Source organism: Nanorana parkeri, unplaced genomic scaffold (genome assembly GCF_000935625.1).
Source record: "Nanorana parkeri isolate BGI_ZX_2015 unplaced genomic scaffold, ASM93562v1 scaffold683, whole genome shotgun sequence".
Lineage (NCBI taxonomy): Eukaryota > Metazoa > Chordata > Amphibia > Anura > Dicroglossidae > Nanorana > Nanorana parkeri.
In genome coordinates this window covers 802,963-807,379 of record NW_017306951.1, presented here as the reverse complement: position 1 = coordinate 807,379, position 4,417 = coordinate 802,963, and the positions used below count along the sequence as shown (strand labels likewise).

The 4,417-nt window shown below is 39.6% G+C and overlaps 1 protein-coding gene across 1 annotated transcript in view; it reads right to left on the bottom strand.

Annotated features, from left to right (window-relative positions):
* TNNI1 (troponin I1, slow skeletal type) overlaps positions 1-4,033 on the bottom strand; it is a 25,697-nt gene extending 21,664 nt beyond the window's left edge. Inside the window, exon 1 of the mRNA XM_018563647.1 lies at positions 3,999-4,033. The gene's annotated coding sequence lies outside the window, so the exon portion shown is untranslated. The remainder of the gene's footprint in view (positions 1-3,998) is intronic.
* Positions 4,034-4,417: the final 384 nt, after the last annotated feature.

The following is a 4,417-nucleotide window of genomic DNA, read 5'->3' as shown; positions in this document are numbered from 1 at the left end:
GGGGGGGGGGGGGTGTACAGAGATGTATCCTCCATGTTCAGAGCTGAAGCCTCCCTTTAGGTCCCGCACTGCAAACACTTCCAGTCAGCAAATAGCAGCTGCAGTCTTCCTCCCAGCCTATGGCAGCTGAGGTGGGCGGAAGAGGCTGCAGGTGGCCGGAGTGAAGGGAAGATAGCTGAACTGATTCTTCTCCTCCTCGGCCGCTCTGTAGCTGTGCAGCGGTTGAGGAGGAGAAGAATTCCCTTCACAAGGAAGAACTAAACGATTGATCGCCGCTGCAGAAGCGTTTCACCCGCTTGGTCCTGCAGGCGGCGGCCCCCCCCCCCCCCCCCTCCCGGGCGGCGCCCCCCCCCCCCCCCCCGCCCCCGATGAATTTCCACTCACCTACCACAATTTTCACTCGCCAATTGCAAGGGGGAGAGTGGAAATTTTGTGCCCTGCTATATACTGTATAAAAGATAATTTGGTCAAGTTGGAAGGTTATGATGTTAAAAATCCTACATATGCTCTCAATGTTTGGAAAGAGAAAACTTTTTTTATTTTGTATAGAGTGGGGCAGGGTAAGAGACCTTATGCCAAGTTTTTCTTTGTGGTTTGTGTCCCCGCTGTCGACATTATTCCTTTATTGGACCTGACGACCACTGTCACTGTAACAAAAAGTAAGGGGAAATCCTACAGTGTTTTCAAGACAGAACGTGAAGGGAAATCTCCCTAGAAAGACAGACCGCTAAATAATAAACTGGTTACTCTTCTCTTCTGTATCCAAAACTTTAAAAAAAAGTTTGGTTATACATACACTTTAACAACATAGGATGTGCCTGTGCATCCTGGTTTTGGTTATACCAAGATCACAGCTGCTCCTGTTGCAGCTGTGATCTTGGTATAGTTTTTTCCAGCAGGCAGAGGGTTTCAAAGTAGACGTGATATACTGTAGAACCATCCAATCACCAAGGAACCAAGGTAACTGTAAACTTGTCGCACCTATAGGGAGGATGTCAAGTCTTCCATTAAGCAAATCTCCTTCACCCTACTCGGCCACGTTGCCAATGATGGCGGCGAAGACTGTTTCCACTGAGCTGGAATACAAGCCTGAGCCGCATTCACCAGATGGATCAACAAATAATTACTGTACATCGTAATTGAGTGGGATGTGGAGGAGGCAAGCAGCAGGGTCTAGAGGGAGGCCGACATCTGTAATGTTATGAATGAGGTCAGTCACCCTCCAGGCCTCCACCAAAAGGGCCATATATGGGGACATTCCCAAAATATATGAAGAAGAGAACCTGTGTATTCAGCACAATGCCTACATATGCAGGATGTCGAAGGGTACATTTTATGCAGGAGAGTCTGAACCCTTGAGTGTATTTTTTCCTAAAACATTGATTGGTTAATCTTTGCGCAAATATTCGTAAAAAAATTACAGCTACCATTTTTTTAATTTTACAGGGCCTCTGATTTCATAAAATATATAATTGTTTGGGGGTTTAAAAATAAAGTAATTTTCTATCCCAGAATTCAGATTTTTACATGTGTGAAAAATGAAAAAATTGCTCAGATACAGAGGTGGTTAAGCCTGCCATACACATGGCAATTGTCAGTCTATTTAAACCACTTTCAATCCACATGGAATCATAAATACAATCAAAAGTAATTGTCAGAAACTAAGCAATATATGACCCTTGAGTTTGAATAAACAGCAGAATTCGGCCTTTTATGTAGTCTAAATCAGGCGATAAGTTAGCAGTTTTAACAGTTTATCAAAAGAATCCAAAACAGAAAAAGCTATAGCCATTTTATTAGAAAATGATTGGATTTTTCTACTGGTTTTGATCACAGCGCATTCGATCCCATCTCCTTAATTTTTGATTGCTTTGTGACTTTTATGAGTAATCTTTATTAGACTTTTTCAAAAAGGTGCACAAAAAAATGAAAGCATAGTTGGTAAAAGTTTACATATAACATTGCTTTGCGATTTTGACAAAGAAATGGAATCAAAGTGTGATTTCTCTATCAAATTACCATACCATATGTATGGCCAGCTTTATGTACCCTTCACACACAGCTAACTCTCACTGCAGACTCTATGGTCTCCAAACAGAATTTAACACATACAATAAACCTAGCATTAATTTACTCAAGTGAAAGCCGATCTAAGCTTACATCATTATTTTTTCCTAACAGTATAATTAGAGATTCGATATCACTTCATTCTCTGAACATGCTCTTTTTTCCTGCTTCGTCCAATCAAATTTCTTTGCATAGATTTCCAAGTAGAGAAATGGCATATCTCTTTTTATCTTTTCTACAATTTTAGATTAGATTATTTTGGCTGCTCATTAAACTGCATTCATAAAATTAACTTTAGTCAATATTAGGGATGAAGTATGAAATACCTGCTTATGTATTAAGTATCAAAATTGAATGTTTTGTGTCTCTTGATTTGACACCAATTGACAGTTTTTTCCTGAATATTTTCTCCACTTTTTTCTGATTTTGTTACTTTCATATATTGACTATGCATTTTACCTGGATTTTTACAATTTCCCTATGCTTAGAAAGGAATGAGCAGTTCAATTCTGGAAATAAAATTCAATCGTTTTTTTCCGCTTTACAAATAGTAAAAATCACTATGCCACTAGGGAAGTCAGAAATGGAAAAATATTTGGGGGTCATTGTAGACCACAGACTGAATAATAGCTTGCAGTGCCAGGCTGCTGTAAACAAAGCAAGTAGAGTCCTGTCCTGCATTAAGAAGGGAATGTATTGCAGGGACAAGTCTATAATTTTGCCACTTTACAGATCACTGGTTCAGCTTCATCTGGAGTATGCAATCCAGTTTTGGTCACCAGTCCACAGAAAGGATGTCCTTGAGCTGAAAAGAGTCCAGCAGAGGGCAACCAAACTCATTAAGGAGGACCAGAGCTATGAGACAAGGTTACTAAATTTAGAAATGTTCTCATTGGATGTAAGGAGATTAAGGGGGGACATGATTTTCCTGTACAAAATGTTCAATGGTGATAGCAACATTAGCCACAAACTCTTTACGATTAACTCCATAACAAAGACTAGAGGCCCCCATCTAAAATCGGTGGAGAAAAAATTTCAGCACAAGGGGCAAAGGGGGTTCTTCTCAGTTAGAGCGGTTAGGGTCTGGAACTTGCTGCCACATGCAGTGATTTTAGCCAAGCATGTGGAATCGTTCAAGAAGCTTTTGGACGATTTTCTTAGGGACCGTAATATACAGGGGTACAGGTACTCTTAAGAATGAGATCACACAAGGACCTATACATACGCACACATCAGCAGAACCATATACATGCACACAATAGGTTGGACTCGATGGACTTATGTCTTTATTCAACCTCAAATATTATGTAATAAAAGCTAAATAAGCATATGACATTAAAGTGCACAGCCTGATTTACAGATGAATTACCTACACCTGTTGCTTGGGTGACATCTGAAAGTTTGGTTATTTCCTTCTATTCTGTCTTGGTGGCAATGATCACACAAACAGAAAGGTATATCTTCTCAATGGGGACACATACATCAATAAAAACGTGAGAAAGGATCTAACCTTGCCTATACTATGTAAAACAGCAAACACTTTACATAAACTTTAATACATACATATTCTTACAGACATTGAACCTGATTTTTGCCATAGCATTTAGCATTTGATAATGTTATCTGTTTTTTTGTCAGTCAGGTGACTATGGCAGAATGTCACTTAAAGTGTGCACCTTCTGGCTCAATGCAAAGAAGATCTGAATGCTAAATAACCTGATATTGTACAGGTTATTTTGAGCATTTTTTAGTTATCAGAATGTCATGTCTTTATGCAAAATATATAGTTAAAAAATATTTTGACAACAAAACTGTGATCTCTATAGGTTTTAGAGAATTATCAGTTAAAGGGTGAAATATCAACTTGTGTGTGTTCAGGTCTTGTGTATTCAGTCTATCGATGGTTGCAGGAGCAGTATCTGAGCACTCACCTCTGCTGTGTCTGTGCTGGATGCTCTGTTAGGCCAGTCTGAACAGTCTGAGCCCTGTCAAGATTTTTAATTGAAGACCCTGGTCTCCGCAGAGTGACAGCATTATGGAATCACGACACCCCTACAAATTCACTGAATGCCAGAGAGATCGAGAGAGGAGCAGTGCTTTGTGTTTTGATGAATGCATGGAAGGGGAAAGGGATATTCTGCACCTGTCTTTTTTTTGTTCTGAGAACAATGCTGTTATAAAAATTCTAGTAATTTTAATCCTGAGCACTATTGTGGGATCGGAATGCAGAAGGTTTATAATCCTGTGCCAGGGGGAAAAAAACAATTGCTGTTACAGGATTCAGACACACGTAGCCCTTATAGCAAAAAGATGTTATAGAAGATTTATGTCATACCAAAAATGTTAGATT